The following is a 24,033-nucleotide window of genomic DNA, read 5'->3' as shown; positions in this document are numbered from 1 at the left end:
TCATAGTCTGGATTAATTTTCACTTAAATTTATTTCAAACTAAATGTTTCATCCCTATTCATCTTTATTCATTCAACTGTATCCCATGGATGCTCGCCATTTAAACACCTGGTAGTTTTCCCTTCTTGGCAGATTCTTGGACTCGCCCTAGCTTTTCAAATGTTTTAGTAGAATTAAGAACATTATTATTCTCAAAGGTGAGGAGGGCTTGGGGGAAATTTTAATGTAACTTATTTTCCTTGCCAAAGATATGCTACAGGTTTAAGAGGTAAATTGCATAGCTACAACTCCCACACTCTGGGTTCCATACTTTTTATGAATGTCAGTCTTCACAGAGCCTTTGTGAGGACTCAGAAGGTGGAAGTGCCATAGAGTTACTAACAGAAAGCACCAATAAATAGCAGTGGCTCCAATGTCTGAATAATGCTTTCACTATAAACTAAGAAGTTTGGAACACCCAAAAATATAATTCATGTAACACAACATTAACGTTGCATTTTCCTTTTCTTGTATAAACCCTGAATGCATACTTTAATAACTTAAAAATTATGAGTTGTATTCATATGTTATTTTCACAAAAAGTGACAGCATTTTGATATTTTTCCCTTTGCAATCTATGTTAATTTCTATCTGACCATGCTCTATTTCTATGCTCTAGCATACTATGATCAGATAGACCATGCTATGTTTGGTAAAACTATTTTGTACAATTTAACAATTCATCCAATAAATCCTACTGCTAAACTGTGGTAATGATAGATTAATATCAATAACAATGATGGGTACAAAAACAGTAGTTAGAAAGAATAAATAAGATTTAGTATTTGACAACACAACAGAGTGACTATAGTCAATAATTTAATTGTACACGTTAAAATAACTAAAATCATATAACAGGATTGTTTGTAACACAAAGGATAAATGCTTGAGGTGATGGATACCCCATTTACCATGATGTGATTATTACACATTATATGCCTGTATCAAAATATCTCACATACTCCATGAATAATACACCTACTATGTAGCCAGAAAAATTAAAAATTAAAAAGATCAATAATGATGGAAAAAAAAACGACCAGGCTTCTCTCTGGATCAGTGCAGCTGACATATCCTACGTTCTAACAGAGCAGAATCCCCTATTCGAGGTAGGCTTTGCCTCAATCTAGATTAGTTCTTTCTGGATAAAGATTTCACACCAAACAGAAACAGACAAGAGCAAATCACAACAGGTTTTGCAAACAGTTCCTGCAACCACAAATGTAATACATTCAGTGTGGAAAGCACTGTTAATGATGCATACATTTTCTCAACCACATCCGCAAGTAAATCAAAACCACTGTTAGTGGCATTATCTTTGCAAATAAAGATCATACACATGTACACACACACACGTGACACACGGTGGATGTAACACTCTGTAATACAGTATATTTAAATAGAGATTAACTATGAAAGAAAATTGGCTTAATTAAATAAATATGCACAAGGGGAAATCAAGGTTACACTCAGGTCTGTACTTCTAACTGCTAACTGACACTGAAGAGAGCTAGCCTAAAAGAGATAACATCATTTGGCAAAGCACTAAAATACAGTCAAACTGTTTCCACAACACCATGAAAGCACATTAATTTAGCGAGCTACAGGTCTATCAAACTTTGGCTTGGTACATGCATATAATAAATATTCTATGCCAATTTAAGCTACAAAAATTTATTTGGCAAAATATAGACAAAACCTCTGTTTGAATTACTGTACCTCATCCCATTTCCCATTTTAACTGATTTTTCAGCAAATTTTGTCCTCCCTGGAAATACACTCTTACTTTTTATTTTAAGTTCAGGGCTACAAGTGTAGGTTTGTTGCATAAGTAAACTTGTGTCATGCGGGTTTGTCGTAGAGATTGTTTCATCATCCAGGTTTTAAGCCTATTTCCCATTAGTTGTTTTTCCTTATCCTCTCCTTCCTTCCACCCTTCACCGTCTGAAAAGCCCCATGGTGTGTTGTTACCCTCTATGTGTCCATGTGTTGTCATCATTTAGCTCCCACTTATGATGGAGAGCATGTAGTATTTGGTTTTCTGTTCCTGTGTCAGTTTTCTAAGGATAACGGCCTCCTGACCAATACATGTCCCTGAAAATGACATGATCTTATTCTTTTTCATGGCTGCATAGTATTCCATGGTATGTATGTACCACATTTTCTTTATCCAGATTATCATTGATGTGCATTTAGGTTGATTCCATGTCCGTGTACAGCACATTTCTTTAAAAGAAAATAAGTGATCAAGGATAACAAATATTTTATACATATAAATGTGCATGTATATACATAAATAACTCAGTGATTTTTTAAAACTATAATACACTAGTACCAACTTACACACTTTATGGTTCCACTAAAATTTGTTTCATATTTAATTATGTGTATCTAAAATCTGTATAATTTAAACAAATCATAATTAAAAGTCATACACAACGTATTATGTACAAAAATATACGTTTGTGTCTGTGTATGCATATTCAAATATTTAACTTAAAGCACCAAACTGTTCATTAAAAATATATAGAAGATAAACTATCTTTACATCCAGTTTAAGACTTTCCTGATACTTTAAGTCAAGATGTTGAAGTAACTGTTGAGAGTTATATTTATAAAACTGTATATGCAAATGTATTTCTGCTTTTAAAATGTTTAAAAACTTCTTTTCGTGCTCACCATTGTCCATAATATTTAGCAGGGAAGAATATATTTTCCACATAACTCTGAGAAAGCAATATTGAGCTTGTTTTTTATATGAAGAGGAAAGTAATGTCAACAGAGCCTATTAGATGGGGGTGCTCTCATGTTTGACGTTAGCAGGTTGTTTTGCCTTTAGTTTGGTTAAGGTTGGTCGCTGAGCTGGAGATAAGCAAAAAGAAAAGTCACATCAAATAACACAGTTGGAATAAACTGAAGATACAATAGAGCTTGACTCATCCATGCCATGCCTGTGAATTCAAATATAAACCATAAATTCAATTATTTTGCAAAGATATCACAGAGTATGTTTTGATAGCTGAACAGATCTGACTTAATAAAATCCAGTAAGTAGGAAAAGAAACATTCTTATAATTTTAAATCTGTTACCACCATAATAGGGTCCTGGAATGTTAAGATGAACCCAAATTTTCTCAATCTTATTTTTTTGTTAGACTCATTTTTGTTTGTACAGATATGTAATTCTGAAATACTCCATAATTCTATAAATTTTAAAAATATTCCTTTATTTTCTCTCTGCCTTATAGATAGTATGATTATATAACTTCACATAAAAAACTGTGATAGTTCAGGTTCTTTGAGAAGTGGACTCCAAGGCTAGATTAAACATACAGTGATTTTGTTAGGGAAAACTCCTGAGGAAGAAGATGGAAAAAGAGTGATGGAATAATAGGAGAGCTGTTGATCCACAGTGTGCGTCTTACATCCAACTGAAGAAGACAGAAAAGAGGAGATGTAAATATTCTGAACAGCTTGCAAACTAAGGCAGTTTGGCAAAGTCATCAAGGCGTTCTTGAACCGAAATCAGCCAGCTCGGGAGTCCTATGGCTTCCAGAAACAAACCTGTCTTGGTATCCCCACACTGCTCAGTCCGTTGAATGGAGCAGCCTACGGGAGGTATAGGTTTTGGTCAGTGTGGCAATGGATTTTTGTTCCATGCAGCAGGAAGCAGCTAGAGCCCTTGCTCCATTACAGTCCCTTCAGTTGGAAGCTCGAAAGGAACATTTGTATGGCTGCCATAGATACAGCTCGCTAAAGAAAACATTCTTCAACCTTGATCTTATAGGTTACAAACTAGAATCAATCCCTGAAACAAGAGTCAAGATCTACACTGTAGATTCTACAAGATGGAAGAAATCCAATTACACTGAAAAGCACATGAAATTATGTCACAATGTGAATAATATGTCACTCTGCATGGAGATCAGACTAGTCTCACTCACGCCCTCTCCCTCTAGTGTGGGAAAGCAAGAGGAACCTCAAACATTTCCTAACTGCACAAAGAAATTGGTGGAAATTCACTTCATTTTGAAGCTCAGGGTTTCTATGTGGTTGATTTAATAAAAATATTAATATTATTCTAGAAGAAAAAGTGAAAATATAAAACTCATGCTGAATGGATTTTATTAGATTGTATTGATCATATATGAATATTATCTTTAATCCAGATTAGAAAGTACTGTTTTGAAATCTAGTCCTTCACACTTCCAAACTGATTATTTTTAATAAGTAAACGTAATTTTGGCTTTTTTTTTCTGGTCAAGAAGAGAAACAAGAAGTTTCCTTCCACAAGCTTCCTAAGAGGTACCATGTGTATTCCTAAAGTCAAGGTGAGCTAACTCAATAAATTCTATTACAAAATTGCTTAGTACTGATGATTAATGTGGAGCCCTAGAAAAGCATCCTTTGATATGTTTCTATAATATTTGCCTTCACTGTTTTTAAAGAAATAATAATATGAAGCTACCAAACCATGAGAAATTGATCTTCAGCACTTTAATGTAATTAGTTCCTAATACCCTCTCCAGTTTCTCTGGATATGTTTAAGTTTTGAAGCCAAGTTAAAGTAATGCTTTAATTATTAAAACATGTAGCTTAATGGGAGTTCCTTAGCATTTTAGTGAAAACACCTAACAAATCTCTTTCACTCTCAATCTTCTGATATCTGTATTTAATTTTCATCTTTCCACAAACCAGGCATGCATTTGCCACAGAACCATGAAGTAAGATAATCACTGTTACATAGTAACACACATCCTGGACCTGCAATTTTGTGTCTCAGGAGAAAGAAATCAAATCTTCCTTCACAGACTTTGGAGGCAGCAGGCACTGGGTATTCACTGAGGATACCTAATACATTTCTCTAGTACATTTCCCTGTTTTTTTTATTCCATGTGATATTTTATTCCATAATAACAAGAAAAGTACAGTACTTAGAGCCCGAGTTTTACAAACAGAGAGGTAGATACTGTTATTTGGTCAGATGATTAAGCTGTCTTTTAGGACTAGTTCAGGTATTTTCCAAGGCACCATAATTCCTTTGGTCACGAGGGTGTGACACGTTTAGCTACATATTATGTGGCAAAGTAGAAACAGAGCAGGATGAGGGTCTCAGAACGGACACATAATCTGGTTTGCAAACAACAGAGGACTTAATTCATTTCTTTCAACAACTGGTCAGGCTAAATTCAGTCTTTTGCTTCCTTCCTTTAAAAAATTTTGAGTATAAATTTAGCTGGGTGTAGCATCAGAAATCTATCCCACGTGCTAACACAGTTCAGTATTTGTTTCATTGTGTTTTGTTTTGTTTTATTTTAGGAAAATTCTAAAATAGAACCACCATATGATTCAGCAATCCCACTTGTGAGTATATATTCAACGAAAATGCAATCAGTTTGTCAAAGTGGAAATGAAATCAGGATGTTGAAGAGATATCTGCATTCCTGTGATCATTGCAGCATTATTTACAACAGCCAAGATACAGAAATGACCTAAATGTCCACTGACAGATATATGGATAAAAACATTGTGGTATATTGATACAACGGGATATTATTGAGCCAAAATGAGGAAAGCCTGTCATTTTCAATTATATGGATGAACCAGAGGACATTAGCTAAATGAAATAAGGCAGGCATAAAAAGACAAATACTATATTTTCTCATTCATATTGTGGTATCTTAAAAATGTTGAACTCATAGAAGCAGAGAATAGAACAATGGTGTTCAGGGTTTGGACAGGGTGTATGAAATGGGGAGATGATGGTTAAAAGGTAAAAGCTTTCAATTCTGACATGAACCAGTTCTAAGGAACTCCCATTAAGCTACATATTTAATAATTAAAACATAAGGAACAACATGGGTAGTGATGATAGCTGTGTTAATATGACTGCAGTAATGAATACACAATGTATATAAAAATATCACATTGTACATCTTAAATATACTCAATCTTTATTTTTCAAGTAAATATTTTAGAATTTAAAAAATTAGAAATTCTTTTATTGATTGGCAAAAGAATAATTTCGAAGAGAGCTAGATTGAAATATACATCACACTAGCACTGGATAAATGAATCAAGTCTTATGTTAACATTAGTTGACCAACATTATTTTCTAATAGGTTTATCAGAGGCGTATATAGACATTGGATAACCTCATTTTTGTTCTCTTTCCCTTAGATCAGAATCTATTAACATTGAAAAAATGACTGAAATGTGTGTATTTTAAGAAGTGGAAAACAGGTTACAACCTTTTGTCAGATTCTCAAAGAGATTCTTGACCAGAAAAGATTCTGAACCTCTGTGTAGAAGTAACATGTTTTTATCCAACATTGCACAGTGGTTCTTGACTGTTCTTTAGAACTAATGTTCTTCATTTTTGACTTGTACAAATTGTGGAAGTATTGTCTTCGAAATTATCCTTTTGTCAATCAATAAAAGAATTTCTAATTTTTTAAATTCTAATATATTTACTTGAAAAATAAAGATTGAGTATATTTAAGATGTACAATGTGATGTTTTTATATACATTGTGTATTCATTACTGCAGTCATATTAACACAGCTATCATATCAGGCTAACTTTGTAATATATTCCGAGACATTTACAAGTTGAAAAAAACTGCTTCAATGAGTGAGTTGCTGTGGTAGACAATGTGTAAGCTGCTGTGGTAGAATTCTAAGAAGGCATTCCAGTGTTTCAATCTCCAGGTTTTTCAGTAATATGACTCCAGGTATTGCTGCAAGGGGATTTTGAAGATGTAGTTAAAGCCCCAAATTGGTTGACTTTTTACAATAAGGAGAGCATTTGGGTGAGACTGATCTAATCACATGAGCCCTTTAAAAGCAGAATTTTCTCAGGCTAGTAGCAGAATGGGAATTGGAAATTTAAAGAGCAAGAAGGAACTAACATGAAGAAGATTTTCCATTGCTGAGATGGAGTGGGGCACATGACAGGGTTCTAAGAGTGGCCTCCAGAAGCTGAGAGTGGTCCCTGGTTGACAGCCAGCAAAGCAGTAGAGACCTTAGTCTACTACTGCAAGGAAATGAATTCTGCCAATAGCCTGACTGTGCTGGGAAGCGTATCTTTCTCTAGTCAAGACTCCAGATAAATACACATCTGGACAACGCCTTGATTTCAGCTTTATAAGATCCTAATTAGAGACCTAAGTTAAAATTTGCTGGAATTCTGACCCAGGGAACTGTGAGATAATAAAATTTTGTTATCTTAAGTTGCTAAATTTATGCTAATTTGCTACATAGCAAAATAAAACAAAGTTGTAATAAATAAACATCAAATCATTCGTTTTCATAAAATCAGGATATCTATATACCTAAACTTAAGAAATTTAGAGCTATTGATAGCTTAGTGGTTTTTTTCTTGCCACAGGAAATATTATATCAGGCTAAAATAAAATAAGAAGATAAAAGAAAGGTGAATTACCAAGTTATCATTTGGTCATTTTTTATTTAAAATCAAGAGCAGTCTGGGGGGAAAAAAGTCAGTTTCATCATCCTAATCTAAAGGATGAACAATTATACTTAAAGTTATTGGAAAGAGACCACCACTACAATTTCACTGTTTGTTTAATGATTTCTAGCAGTTTTTAATGTTTAAATTCAACTCTCTGAGCTCACATTCTCATTATACATTTGTTTTAAATATAATCAATTTATGATTATGAATTTATGTATGATATTTTTAAAACCATAAGAACAAATTTGGTTGTATCTTTTAAATATAGACTTCCAAACACATCTAAAAGAAATGCATGATAATGTGCTCAGAAAATACAGGAAAAAAATCTGTATTTTTCATATAACCGTAGGTGGTTCTTACAGACAAAAATATTGGGGAAATTTTCCTTATAACTATTGCAAACTTATTGGAGAAATCTGACCTGGTTATCTCTACGATGTTGCATATGAAGGACAGATTGCTGATATTCAAAGATAGTCCTCATCTTGCAGGGAGGAGAACATAGAAGCATTAATAGATATGTAAATATAACATGTAACATATGGTAACTCAAGAGCACAGCCAATGGGAATGAATATTGGAATCCATTTGGCTAAAGGCTTTACCACAGACCACTGTGGTCGAAGAGGATCTGCTTTATTCAGTGAACCATAAACCAAATTGTTTATAAAGCATGAAACCAAGAAATTCTGAAGTGCACTCACCAAAACAATGTTTCTAGATAGCTTCCAGATACCATAGGGCATAACTGCAAAAGATGACGTTTGCATTTCAGCATTTTTTTCTGTCAACTGCACCCATTGAGTGTTTTGTGCCTCACTCTTCTTCTGTTCCCACTTTTTCAGGCATTTAATAAAAGTTTCTCTAAACCTTACTACTAAGAAATTTACCTGATAATCTCAAATTTTTGCTCACTTTCCATAATAACATTTTATTTTAACCTTCTAAATAACGTCTTAGTTTAGACAAAATATGCAGAACTAGTTCTACATATAGAGATAATCTAATGTCTTAAGAATGAATTCTAACAGGGTTTTCTTTCATATCTACAAACAGTTTCACAAAGAAGCATTTTTATAAGCCCAATTTCGAAACCGTTTCATGAATAAGCTCTAGCACTTGATTTGGTTTTTTTTTAGAGCTCCTGTATAGCCTATACATTAATTAATCAGAATTTATGGTAAACTTCTCAATAGCTAACCTATATCAGATATTCTTCAATAACACAGAAAAAGCATTTAATTTATTCTTATAAAAATAAACATCCACTTGTTTACTTTGTGTTTATTTCAGCCCCAAGCACCATCTATAATGCATTTTTATGCTTAGAATTTCTTAGCTTTGGCCTCGCACGGTGGCTCTTGTCTGTAATCTCAGAACTTGGGAGGCCAAGGAGGGTGGATACCTGAAGTCAGGAGTTCAAGACCAACCTGGCCAACTCCCTCTCTACTAAAAATACAAAAACTTAGCTGGGTGTGGTGGTGGTTGCCTGTAATCCTAGCTACTGGGGAGACTGAGGCAGGAGAATTGCTTGAACCTGGGAGGTGGAGTTTGCAGTGAGCCAAGATCACGCCATTGTAGTCCAGCCTGGGCAACAAGAGTGAAACTTTGTCTCAAAACAGAAAACAAAAAAAAAAAAAAAAAAAAAAAAAAACAAGAAAAAAAGAAATCCTTAGCTTTTTTACATTGTTCTTAAAGTTCAGTATTAAAATTGTGTACATGTTTATGCATTTTAAACACATGTGTTATAAATCACAGATATCACCAGACTCTCGAAAACCTTTCCTAAAAGTTTTGGGAGACGTTGGACCATTTCTACTTTGTAGTCAGTATGTATATGTTTACAGTCTCATATAGAAATCCATGCTTGTTTTTAATGCCACAATAATTCCAATTAAGAGTCAAACCTTTGTCTGTAACTGTAACTATACATAACACAAACCTCAATAAAAAAGTTTGTCAAACACGCAAATATAAATTATGAATATTCAAACAAATATAAATGATGAATAGCTTCAATTACTTTGTACACACACATATAAATCCAAAAATACTGTGTATGTAAACTTTTTAAATACACAAATATTTCACGACAATAGATGATAGCTGCTACCATCCCAACCAGAGTATTTGCAGTTACATAATGTTTTATTGACAATATGTACTCATAAATGCAAAACTATTTTAATTATGCAAATGAATTCCAACGAAATAAACCAAATACATTAATAAACATCCTTAACCTTTCTTATCAGTAGAATTAAGTTTTATTTTTAACAATGCCCACTAGGGGATGCTGGCGCATTGACACTAGAAAGTGGAGGACATTGGCTGTCCTGTCAGGTCAAGTAAAATACTGACAATGAACCCCCTTTGCAGTAATTTATTTTTGTAGATAGTTTTTAGAGAATAGAAGTCATTCACACATATTGGCACAGAATGACAGTCCTAGAAAAAAAAAAAAAAAGAATTTTAAGTCAACTGAATTTTTTTGCATTTTAATAATATTTTAAATAAAAGTACTTGGATTCCTGTAAAGTGAATTTGGATAAAACCATTTAGATGTCCAATACTTTTAATCAAGAGTTATTGTTTAAATGAGAACACATGGAGACAGAGAGGTGAACATCACACACTGGAGCCTGTTGGAGGTGGGAGGAAAGGGGAGGGAGAGCATTAGGACAGATGCCTAATGCTTGCAGGAATTAAACCTAGATGTGACGGGTTGACGGGTGCAGCAAACCACCATGGCACATGTATACCTATGTAACAAACCTGCACGTTCTGCACATGTACCCCAGAACTTAAAGTAAAATAAAAAATAAAAAACGAAGAGTTACTGTTTATGGAAACATGACATAACTATTCAACTATTAGTAAGTTTTACATTAAATAGCACAAAAACAAACAGGCATATGTGCTAAATTATCTATATATAATTTATACATAAATCACTATTGTAGCTATTTTGGAACCTGAATTCACTATTGTCGGTAATCAAAGGGGAAATATATATAGTAATTACTTTTAATCAAATAAAATAATAAGTAAAAATATGAAAATATGAAATACTAGTTAATGTCATTGTCAATAAGTTATTTTACATGTAATTGAATCACTTCTTAAGGAAAATGCTCAAAGTAACTCAGTGAAATACTATGTACAAGTTAAGTATTTTTTTTTTTTTTTTTTTTTTGGAGACAGAGTCTCACTCTGTCACCCAGGCTGGAGTGCAGTGGCGTGATCTCGGCTCCCTGCAGGCTCCGCCTCCCAGGTTCACGCCATTCTCCTACCTCAGCCTCCCGAGTAGCTGGGACTGCAGACGTCTGACACCACGCCTGGCTAATTTGTGTGTGTGTGTGTGTGTGTGTGTGTGTGTGTGTGTGTGTGTGTGTGTTTAGCAGAGACGAGGTTTCACCGTGTTAGCCAGGATGGTCTTGATCTCCTGACCTCGTGATCCACCTGCCTTGGCCTCCCAAAGTGCTGGGATTACAGGAGTGAGCCAACGCACCTGGCCAAGTTAAGTATTTTTAATAAAAAAACAAGATAAAAATGAGCTGAATTTCATCATGGAGATCTTAAGGGAAAAAATTGAAGAATTTTATAGGAGCACATAGTTTTGTTGCATAATGTCAACCCCAAATGAGCTTGGAATTGTCCCCAAATGTTTATGTAATTGAATTACATTAAATTTTTCACTCAAGCTCATTCTTCCGTTATAGGTCCAAACGTTTATTAACCTTTTTTTTAAAAAAAAATTAGTGTTATTACCTTTATTTATTCACAATTGTCTCTTTCAAGTTTAAAGTGAGCCTCATCATATTAATAATCAAGGACTTAATGAGGACATTTGCATTCACTCAATTCAGATCCTTCAAAATCTTGTAGACTTTAATCATATCTTTAATCTTTCATTTTTCCAGATGAGTCATATGAAATATTTAACCCTGTTATCATATGCAAAGTCCTTGAGTCTACTGATGTGGCAATCAACTGACATACATCTATTAGGTTCCTGATTTGCCAGTAACACTATGCCAGGAGTTTAGGGGCATAGAAACATAATAAATTGCTGTGTGTCTTAGCTTTTTCCTGTCCCACCTCTTTTCAACTCGAGGTTTTAGGTGCAAGCTTCTTCCAACCACTGAGTCATCCTCAGTCAAACCTGGCAGTATATTACATAATCTTATCCTCACCAGCAGATGAGGCCTATCATGAAACTCATTGTCTTGCATCAGGATATAGTACCAACTCTGTCCTTGTTTTAATTGATCTGTCAATAGCACTTGATAGTTCCCTTTCTATTCCACAAAATACATACATTTTTTTTTCTTATGGATTTCAAAACTCTATGATCTTTTCCCTTAGCTCAGGAACTACTTCCCAGTGTCCCTTGTTTTTGCCATCTTCCTCTAGCTCTAAATCTCAGGAATCTCCAGGGATTGGAGCGAAGTGCTTTATCTTTACCATATACCAATCCGTGAATCGACTCCAAAACGGATCTCTAGAAACAAACGAGACTGACTACTGCCTGAAGGTTTCTGACACTAAGTTCCTGATGTGGGTCCATTCATTTTGGAGCACACAATATATTGAACCTTATGTTTGTAACGATTGATTATCTTTTGTAAGAAAGCCTCCTCTAAAGCTGAGCTCTTTCTCTAACCCATTTGGGCCCTCACTTATTCCTCTCTTCTCTAATTTTTAGCCTGGTATTAGAGTCTTCAGGTAACTTTCAACCAAGTCCACATGCTTTAACAAACATTTTCAGGTATAATTAAAGTACAATAGCTGGCACATATTGAAACTGTATGATTTAATCAATTTTAACATAAGAGCACAACCTTGAAACCATCACTGCTATCGAGATAGTAAGCATTTTCATCACCCAAGATATTTCTTCTTGACACTGTTCTTACAGAAATTATAATCTCATAATAAAGAATAAATGTGTTTTATAATATGAGAGACATCATTGCATGAAAAGCAGTACTGGGAGATAAACAACGGTATAGATGATAAGTTAGATAAAAATATATAGGAGGGAGAAATTACTGAGGGTAGGATAATTTGAAAAGACTTCATCATTACCTATCCAGTGTATTTTTTTACATTATTTTTCTATCTGAATGTTTGTTGTTGGCATTACTACTTTGTGCTTTTTTCAGATATTGATATAAAATACTCCATGCATTTTATGTTTGGGTTCTTTTTCGCTTTACAGAGGAATACAGTCTCTTCTCCTTTGGCTGCTTAATACGTTCTCATAAAAAATAACCTTGACCTTTGCATTCTGGATGTATCAAACTTGAAATAACTCCAAAATGTTGTGTAAGTCCATTTTCTCTTTTGCATTATTCTCACAAACATACTAAAATGTGATTTGATGTCTTCTATTTATATTACTGGTTCAAACAGTTTTAAGCATATGAATTATTTTTCTTCCTATTTTTTAGAACATCGTCTTAGGTAGTGTTTCTTCTGTTACCAGTGACATAAATGATCTTTTGTATCATATAACTTAAAGGTTAAAGGGTCAGCTGACTTTTGGTGACATTAGATTATAAATTCAGATGATGTCATTGGACTCTCTTTCCTCCAGTCTCATCTCTGCTTTCCTTACATTTAGGGTTGTCAGATCAAATAATATCTACTTAAATTTAAATTTCAGAGAAACAATAAAGAATGTTTAATATAAGTGTATCACATACATTCCATGGGACATGCTATGTTTAGTCTTGCTATTGTCATTGTTTTTTTTTTTTCCCCTAAATTGACACAAATATCAAATTGTTCTCAGGTGGACTTTCTTCATCTGTCCACCCATACCAAAATCTATAAATTTATGCCCCGCAGATTAGTCACTAAAGAGAAAAGTGAGTTTCTTTTTTCTTAAAGTCTCCAATTGGGTCTTATTGGAACAAATTGAGTAATAGTTCTCAAACAATTGCTATGACCTAAGAGATAACATATACTCATTTGTTAGGTCTGGATCATACAAGGCAGAAGGCATGAATGTGTCAGCTTCACCAAACCATATATACTGAGAGTCATTGAGAGGCTACTGTCAAAAAAAAAAAAAAACCAAGGTCCAGTGGGGAAATGTATATTAGACAACAAAAAGCAAAATATGACTAGTGGAGAACTTTCTTAATATAACTCTACTTTTAATATCCTTGATTCATAATAACAATAAATCTAATATAAATTCAGATATATTTTAAAGTGATGTGCATTTTATCAGCCACAGCTAATTCACTCTTTGTATTGTATCGAACATTAAATAAATATCAACAGCTCAATGTGTGGGCAGCGTGGATTAACAGGCACTTTGCAGTAATTGTGTGGCAAAGACAGCAGTTGAGTTTCCTTCACGAAAATAGCATTTCTCACATTAGACAGCCCTGGAATCTGGTCTTATCTCTATCTCTTATACCTCTGAACAAAGTAATTCAACTCTCCAAGAATCTTGAACTGCAATCTGGGAATTCAATCATCTGCTTCATTGGATTATTCAAATGATGTAAGATAATGTTTCAAATTACCACAGCATAGCAGCTGGCATATTGTAATCTCTCAGAAAGGTTAACTGGATTATTATCAGCAATGACCTTAAAATAATCTTTCAAGTTGATATGATTTGACTCTGTGTCCCCACCCAATTCTCATATCAAATTGTAATCCCCACATATTAGGGAGAGACCTGGTGGGAGGTGATTGAACCATGGGTTGGTTTCCTCCATGCTCTTTCCATGATAGTGAGTTCTCACAAGGTCTGATGGTTTAAAAGTGTTTGGTGGTTCCCCACTCCCCTCTCTCTCCTGCTCTGCCACAGTAAGACATGCCTTGCTTCCTCTTTGCCTTGGGCCATGATTGTAAGTTTCTTGAGGCCTCCCAAGCCATGTTGAATTGCGATTCAATTAAACCTCTTTTCTTCATAAATTACCCAATCTCATGTAGCTCTCACTGTGAAAACTGACTAATACACAAGTGATACTCTTGACTTGTGTATTTTCCTGCCTCAAAACACTTTTTACATGTTCACTAATTTATTACGTATTATGTTTGGGCCATCTCTTCCAGTAAGCTTTTAACTCCTTGAGGTCATTATTCATTAGTGTGTTCTCAACATTTTCACGTGAAGTTATTTTAATGTCTGCTAGGTCAATTTTGTACTTATGAACTTGATTTTTTGAATCATAATGGAGGATTTTTTATTTTATTTTATCCCTCTTGAATTACAAAACCACATATGTTTTAAACTTGGGCTGCCTTTATCTTATACCTCTCTGTAGATGCACCTTGGAGCAATACCTTCATAGAATTTTCTATGGTCATGCTTAAATTCCACTTCTTGATAACATTTTCTTCATTGTATTGTTAGTATAATATTATTATTTTTACTTTTCTTTCACCAAAACACAATAGCTCCTTATCTCCTGTGGCTGAGACCCTAGGATATCCTCCAATTTCTTTCTTAAAACTTACTGTTTTTTTCTACCAAGGAGAATATAGTTTGAGTTGCATGCTTAGAAAATTCAATGCACACACTGCTTCTATGGAAAAATTATAATATTTTATATATGACCAATTGGATCATTAATTCTTTGGAACTAATCATATGCTACAGAAGATTATAAATGAATATGTTTTCATAGCATTTAATTTAGTGAAGATAGAAGAAATGTGCCTAGATTTACATTTTTAACTCAGGTCAACCCCATCGAGTTAAATTGACAATATAGATAATCAAATACAGTTATTTGATAGATGACTGATCGATAGATTAGATAGTTTATACATGTATGTCATCTAATGTACACAAGAATTCATATAATAAAGTTATTAATCAAATAATATAAATCTTCAAAGGAGACCTGAGTGTTACATTGGACAGGCTTTCAAACTTATTGATGCTGACAAATTCCCCTTTCTGAGTTATAGCAAATATTCATATTGGCAAGAAGTAGACCTTACTTAGAATTTCAAAGTTTTAAAATTGAAAAATAGTTTCTTCTCATAAAAAAAAATGCTGAGGAACCTCTGTTAAAAGTCCAAAGTGTAGTCTTATGGAAAATGCAAGTGATATTGAATCTGATATCTTGCATTTGAAACTGCATTCTAATGCTACTGCTTAACTTTGGACACATTATTTGCTTGCTCAGATGGAAAGTTAACAATAAGGTGGATTCAAATTCAATTTCATCACTACTTGTTATACATCTTGGAGAAGTTATTTTTCTTCTCTGAACCTTATTTCCTGTTTGCATAAAAATCCTAATACAAAAACTTAAATTGAGAACTATTATGGAAATGAAATAAACTTCTATAAAAGTTTGTGCGTAATGTCTCTCACATAATGTGTATTTATTAGTCTCTTTATTCCTTCAGGTTCTTAACCATCATCACTGGGATTTCAGTGACAGCAGCTTATCATTAAATCCACAGAGATACATTAATGAGATAATATGTATTAAGAGTTTGCCAAATCCAAATGCTGTTTTTCCATTACAATACTAACAATCACTACACTTAGGACTATAACTACCCTTGCAATAGAAATAAGGTGCACTTGAAAAAATGCTTAACTAGAAATAAGAAAAGTTGAGTTCTAAGAATACTTCATTATTAACTTATTCTCTAATATTAGGGTACAGTATTATATAGAGAATTATTTTTATGTCTGGTAATTAGTTTCTTTATTGTTATAATCTGTATCTGTAGCTATGTTTATATCATTACATGCATTAAATCTTTATTAATTTAACATACTATAATTACGAGTAAGGCACTGTATGTTCATTAATATCAGTGACATCTGAAAGCCATCAATGGATGGGGCAAATTGGTGTGTTTAGGAAAGTCTCTCAATGGAGGGAGAGGGAAGAGGAGGCAGGAATATGCAGGAGGAGGGAGTATGCAGCCTGTGCTGAATCAGTACCAGCTGTCTTATCTGGCGCTAATTAACTTTCAAACCAGATTCTACCAAGACTAAGCAAATGGCTACTGAAAAGTTTTGCCAGGTCAGTCGAGTTTTTCTTTATTTTGAAATTTAAAGATTTCAAATTTTATTGTAGACAAGAAAAAAATGTTATCATTGACCATACATTTTGCTGTATGATAATCTTTGGTAATTTTTTCAATGTTAACTTTCTCTTTTTTCCCATGAATGGCTAAAATGTTTTTGTATATTGAATTATAGGCAATGCAATGTAATTATAACGCAGCTAAAATACACTGCCTTCACAGTTACCAGTAATGAAAGTTAATGCCATCTTGTGAAATGATCTAGTAGTCTTTGTCAGCACTTTCACTAACCCTCAGTTTTTAGTCATTTATAGCATCAGCAAACAGGACTTCAGAGGGAATAACATCACCTGTTGCTATTAAGAGTGACATAGCCCAAGGTTAGGGCAGACACGCAAAAATCCTTTGATCCTCAATATTTCTTTGCTTCTCTCTATTTACTATGAACTTGCCTAGTTGAGTTGATGAAAAGTATGCAACGATCACTTTGGTTTAAATAAAAAGCTCGGTGGAAAAACTGTGAAACAACTGAAGGAACTACTGATTTGTTAACTCTTGTTCTCTTTTGCCTGTGGTGTGATAACAACATGTCTGTACACAAAAATTCATCATTGTAATTTCAAAACCTGTAAAAGTCTTTCCTTTTCTGAGAAAAACTCATAGTTAGACTCTATTTATTCATGTTTTGTAATAACTAACTCCTAAGAAGACAGTCAGCGATTAAAAATCAGAAATGAATTCAAAGAAGCTGAATCCTGATTGTAGAAACAAACATCGATCTTAGCATATAAAAATGTGAGTGAGTGAGTGATATATCAGCAATCATAGAGTTGGGTCAATACATTAAGTGGAAAAGAAACTGCAGAATAAGAAGCTCAGATACCATGCTGATTTGAACTGTCATGTCACAATCTTGGAAGACTGTGCTACCAGAAAAAATAGCTAATTCAACTCATTAGAATACAAGCATAATCCATTACTATACATTGTCATTATTCATGCCATTTCACATAAGTATCTTGTAACAAGCTTAAATTTTATTAATTTTCACATTATTCTTCCAAAGTTTGGAAAGTTAATGTGATTACAACTACAATAAGCAATTATTTAAATGATTTTAAAAAACATTCTTAACCAAAAATCTATACAAATAAGCTATTTCTGTGGCTCTGAAGGTAAAGTATATATTCTTCTCACCATATACCTTCTTTCATTCTCTCTGCCTTTTACATTTTTATTTTCTTTGTCCATAGTCTCGCCCTGAACAATCGTTAGTCCCCCAAAGTACGTTGTCATCCTCTTAACATGACTACTTCTCAGGCATGGCAGCATCTGATGAAAACAAAAACAAAGTTAAAGGTTTTATCAATTCCTCTTCTAACAAACAAAAGGTGACTTTTTTGAAGAAAGTCTATTTATTCTTTTGAGAATCCTAGCATACAATTTAGCAAATGACCGCTTCATAGTAGTAACTTATAATTTTCTGCTGCCTTAAAATTTACAAAGTGCTCTTACACACATAACATCATCTGATCTTTGCCTCAACCCACCGAAAAAGGTTGAAATAAAAGTGACTTGCTTAATTCATACAATTAGATCATCTGACAAGTTTTAAGTAAAAACTTACCTTTAAAATTCATATTTTAAAAGTAGTAGTTTTTTGACCAAAAGACTAAACTCATTATTTTGCAATCACTATCCTTTACAAAATGTGAAAATTTTCTTTAACCATAAAATATTATTTGTTTAGCACTAGCAAGCACAGCACTCGAGCTCTGCTAATTGACAGACTGCCTCCTCGAGTAGGTCACTGACCCCCTGTACCTCCTGAACTGGGAGACAACTCCCAGCAGAGGTCCACAGACACCTCATAAAGGAAAGCTTCAGCTGGAATCTAGCAGGTGCTCATCTGGGATGGGTGAAAACTCACTCTAAACTAATAAAAGTTATACCAAAATTAATTTGTAAGATATCTATTTATTTCATAGAAGATTAGTAAGACTATCTTGCAATAATATTTTCCCTCATGAAATATTCAACCTTAATGATGGTCTTAAGGTGAGTTTCATTGGAAAATTCTATATATAGGAAGCATTGGTTTTTCAAAATATATTTGATTTGTCATACTGTTACATGTTTCTGGAAGAACATCACAGAGGTAAAGAAAAATTCTCATCACATAATATCAAAAATATCTATTAGAAATGTAATTAATCACTTCCAGCTGGCAAGATGGCTGGATAGGAACAGCTCTGGTCTGCAACTCCCAGCAAGATCAACACAGAAGGTGGGTGATTTCTGCAATCCCAACTGAGGTACCCAACTCATCTCACTGGGACTGGTTGGACAGTGGGTGCAGCCCACGGAGGGTGAGCCAAAGCAGGGTGGGGCATCACCTCACCCAGGAAGTGCAAAGGGTCAGGGAACTCCTTCACCTAGCCAAGGGAAGACTTGAGGAACTGTGCCAGGAATTCCCATGGTCTTCGCAACCCACATACCAGGAGATTCCCTTGGGTGCCTACACCACCGGAGCACTGGGTTTCAAGCACAAAACTGGACGGCCCTTTGGGCAGACACCAAGCTAGCTGCAAGAGTTTGTTTGTTTGTTTGTTTGTTTGTTTGTTTGTTTGTTTTCATACCCCAATTGTGCCTGGAACACCAGTGAGACAGAACCATTCACTACCCTGGAAAGAGGGCTGAAGTTAGAGATATAAGTGGGCTAGCTCCCAACCCATGGAGCCCAGCAAGCAAAAATCCACTGGCTTAAAATTGACGCTACCAGCACAGCAGTCTGAAGTCGACCAGGGACACTAGAGCTTGGTGAGGGGAGGGGCGTCAGTCATTACTGAGGCTTGAGTATGTGGTTTTCCCCTCACAGTGTAAGCAAAGTCACCAGGAAGTTCAAACAAGGCACAGCCCAGCACAGCTCTGTAAAGTAGGGATAGCCTGACTACCACTCTAGACTCCTCCTCTCTAGGCAGGCCATCTCTGAAAGAAAGGCAGCAACAGCCCCAGTCAGGGACTTATAGATAAAACTCTCATCTCCCTGGGACAGAGCACCTGGGGGACAGGGAAGCTGTGGGGGCAGCTTCAGCAGACTTAAACATTTCTGCCTGCTGGCTCTGAAGAGAGCAGCACATCTCTAAGCACAGCACTCAAGCTCTGCTAATTGACAGACTGCCTCCTCGAGTAGGTCACTGACCCCCTGTGCCTCCTGACTGGGAGACAACTCCCAGCAGAGGTCCACAGACACCTCATAAAGGAAAGCTTCAGCTGGAATCTAGCAGGTGCTCATCTGGGAAAAAGCTTCCAGAGGAAGAAGCAGGAAGCAATCTTTGCTGTTCTGCAGCCTCTGCTGGTGATACCCAGGCAAACAGGGTCTGGAGTAGACCTCCAGCAAACTCCAGCAGACCTGCAGCAGAGGGTCCTGACTGTTAGAAGGAAAACTAGCAAGCAGAAAGAAATAGCATCAACATCAACAAAAAGGACGTCCACACAAAAACTCTATCCATAGGTCACCAACATCAAGAAAAAGGTAGATAAATCCAAGAAGATGAGGAAAAACCAGTGCGAAAGGACTGAAAATTCCTAAAACCAGAATGCCTCTTCTCCTCCAGAGGACTACGACTCCTCACCAGTAAGGAAACAAAACAGGCCAGAGAATGAGTTTGACAAATTGACAGAAGTAGGTTTCAAAAGGTGGGTAATAACTACCTCCTCCAAGTTAAAGGAGCATGTTCTAACCCAATGCAAGGAAGCTAAGAACCTTATAAAAAAGGTTAGATGAATTGCTAACTAGAATACCTAGTTTAGAGAATAACATAAATGACCCAATGGAGCTGGAAAACACAGCATGAGAACTTCGTGAAGCATACACAAGTATCAATAGCCAAATCAATCAAGTGGAAGACATGACATCAGAGATTGAAGATCAACTTAATGGAAGAAAATATAAAGACAAGATTAGAGAAAAAAGAATGAAAAGGAATGAACAAAGCCTCTAAGAAATATAGGACTATTTGAAAAGATCAAACCTACGTTTGTCTGGTGTACCTGAAAGTGGTGGGGAGAATGGAACCCAGTTGGAAAGCACACTTCAGGATATTATCCAGGAGAACCCGGAAAACTTCCCCAACCTAGCAAGACAGGCCAACATTCAAATTCAGGAAACACAGAGAACACCACAAAGATACTTCTCGAGAAGAGCAACCCAAGACATAATCATCAGATTCACGAAGGTTGAAATGAAGAAAGAAAATGTTAAGGGCAGCCAGAGAGAAAGGTCAGGTTACTCACAAAGGGAAGCCCATCAGACTAACAGTGAATCTCTCTGCAGAAACCCTACAAGCCAGAAGATAATGGGAGTCAATATTCAACATCCTTTAAAAAAAGCACTTTCAACCCAGAATTTCATACCCAGCCAAACTAAGCTTCAGAAGTGAAGGAGAAAAAAAATCCTTCACAGACAAGCAAATGCTAACAGATTTTGCCACCACCAGGCCTGCCTTATAAGAGCTCCTGAAGGAAGCACTAAACATGGAAAGGAACAATTGGTACCAACCACTGTGAAAACATACCATACCAGATTGTAAAGAACATAGACACTATGAAGCAACTGCATCAACTAATGGACAAAATAACCAGCTAGCATCATAATGACAGGATCAAATTCAGACATAACAATATTTACCTTAAATGTAAATTGGCTACATGCTGCAATTAAAAGACACAGACTGGCAAACTGACTAAAAAGCAAAGAACCGTCAGTGTATTCTGTTAAGGAGACTCATCTCAGGTGCAAAGACACACATAGGCTCAAAATAAAGGGATGGAAGAATAGTTACAAGCAAGTGGAAAGCAAAAAAAAAAAAAAAAAAAAAAAAAAAAAAAAGGAAAGCAGGGGTTGCAATCCTAGTCTCTGATAAAACAGACTTTAAACCAGTAAAGATCAAAAAAGACAAAGAAGGGCATTACATAATGGTAAAGGGATCAATTCAACAAGAAAAGCTAACTATCCTAAATACATATGCACCCAATATAGGAGCACCCAGATTCATAAAGCAAGTTCTTAGAGACCTACAAAGAGACTAAGACTCTCACACAATAATAGTGGGAGACTTTAACACCCCACTGTCAATGTTAGACAGATCAACAGCACAGAAAATTAACAAAGGTATTCAGGAGTTGAACTCAGCTCTAGACCAAGCAGACCTAACAGACACCTACAGAACTCTCCACCCCAAATCAGCAGAATATGCATTCTTCTCAGCATCGTATCACATTTATTCTAAAATTGACCACATAATTGGAAGTAAAATATTCCTCAGCAAATGGAAAAGAACGGAAATCATAACAGTCTCTCAGACCATAATGCAATCAAATTAGAACTCAGGATTAAGAAACTCACTCAAAACCACACAACTACAAGGAAACTGAACAACCTGTTCCTGAATGACTATTGGGTAAATAACGAAATTAAGGCATAAATAAAGAAGTTATTTGAAACCAATGAGAACAAAGACACAACACAGCAGAATCTCTGGGACACAGCTAAAGCAGTGTTTAGAGGAAAATTTAAAGCACTAAATGCCCACAGAAGAAAACAGGAAAGATCTAAAATAGACACCCTAACATCACAATTAAAAGAACTAGAGAAGCAAGAGCAAACAAATTTGAAAGCTAGCAGAAGACACGAAATAACTAAGATCAGAGCAGAACTGAAGGCGATAGAGACACAAAAAACCCTGCAAAAAAATTAATGAATCCTGAAGATGGTTTTTTGAAAAGATTAACAAAATAGATAGACCATTAGCCAGACTAATAAAAAAGAAGAGAGAGAAGAATCAAATGGACACAATAAAAAATGATAAAGGGGTTATCACCACCGATCCCACAGAAATACAAACTACCATTAGAGAATACTATAAACACCTCTACACAAATAAACTAGAAAATCTAGAAGAAATGGATAAATTCCTAGACACATACATCCTCCTAAGACTAAACCAGGAAGAAGTTGAATCCCTGAATAGACCAACAAAAGGTTCTGAGATTGAGGAATTAATTAATAGCCTACCAACCAAAAAAAGAGAAGGACCAGATGGATTCACAGCCAAATTCTACCACAGGTCCAAAAAGGAGCTGGTACCATTCCTTCCGAAACTATTCCAAACAATAGAAAAAGAGGGAGTTGCGTCTAACTCATTTTATGAGGCCAACATCATCATAATACCAAAACCTGGCAGAGACATAACAAAAAAAAAAGTTTCAGGCCAATATCCCTAATGAACATTGATGCAAAAATCCTCAATAAAATATTGGCAAACTGAATCTAGCAGCACATCAAACAGTTTATCCACCACAATCAAGTCAGCTTCACCTCTGGGATGTAAGGCTGGTTCAAAATACGCAAATCAATAAACGTAATCCATGACATAAATAGACCAACGACAAAAACCATATGATTATCTCAGTAGATGCAGAAAAGGCCTTCGATAAAATTCTACACCATTTCATGCTAAAAACTCTCAATATACTAGGTATTGATGGAATGTATCACAAAATAATAAGAGCTATATATGACAAACCCACAGCCAATATCATATTGAATGGGCAAAAGCTGGAAGAATTCCCTTTGAAAACCAGCACAAGACAAGGATGCCCTCTCTCACCACTCCTATTCAACATAGCGGTGGAAGTTCTGTCCAGGGCAATCAGGCACGAGAAAGAAATACATCATATTCAAATAAGAAGAGAGGAAGTCAAATTGTCTGTTTTTCAGATTATATAATTGTATATTTGGAAAACCCCATTTTCTCAGCCCCAAATCTCCTTGAGCTGATAAACAACATCAGCAAAGCCTCAGGATACAAAGTCGATATGCAAAAATCACAAGCATTCCTATACACCAATAATAGACAAACAGAGAGCCAAATCATGAGTGAACTCCCATTCATAATTGTGACAAAGAGAATAAAATACCTAGCAATACAACCTACAAGGGATGCGAAGGACCTCTTCCAGGAGAATTCCAAACCACTGCTCAGGGAAGTAAGAGAGGACACAAACAAATGGAAAAACATTCCATGCTAATGGATAGGAAGAATCAATATCATGAAAATGGCTATACTGAAAGTGTATTTTCAATGCTATCCTCATCCAGTCACCATGGACTTTTTTCACAGAATTAGAAAAAAACTACTTTAAATTTCATATGGAACCAAAAATAAGCCCATATAGCCAAGACAATGATAAGCAAAAAGAACAAAGATGAAGGCATCACGCTACCTAACTTCAAACTATACTACAAGGCTACAGTAACCAATACAGCATGGTACTGTTATAAAACAGATACATGGACCAATGAAATAGAATGGAGGCCTCAGGAATAATTCCACACATCTACAATCATCTGATCTTTGACAAACCTGACAAAAACAAGCAATGGGGAAAGGATTCCCTATTTAATAAATGGTGTGGGAAAACTGA

General features: G+C 35.2%; 1 long non-coding RNA gene across 1 annotated transcript in view; it reads right to left on the bottom strand.

Moving 5' to 3' along the window:
* Positions 1-17,747: 17,747 nt before the first annotated feature.
* The window catches only part of LOC115897673, a 110,931-nt gene continuing 104,645 nt past the window's right edge, over positions 17,748-24,033 (bottom strand). The window contains exon 5 of the long non-coding RNA XR_004057436.1: positions 17,748-17,877. This is a non-coding gene — a long non-coding RNA (uncharacterized LOC115897673). The remainder of the gene's footprint in view (positions 17,878-24,033) is intronic.

The sequence above is a fragment of the Rhinopithecus roxellana genome, chromosome 5 (genome assembly GCF_007565055.1).
Source record: "Rhinopithecus roxellana isolate Shanxi Qingling chromosome 5, ASM756505v1, whole genome shotgun sequence".
Classification (NCBI taxonomy): domain Eukaryota; kingdom Metazoa; phylum Chordata; class Mammalia; order Primates; family Cercopithecidae; genus Rhinopithecus; species Rhinopithecus roxellana.
This window is presented reverse-complemented; position numbering and strand designations above follow the sequence as displayed.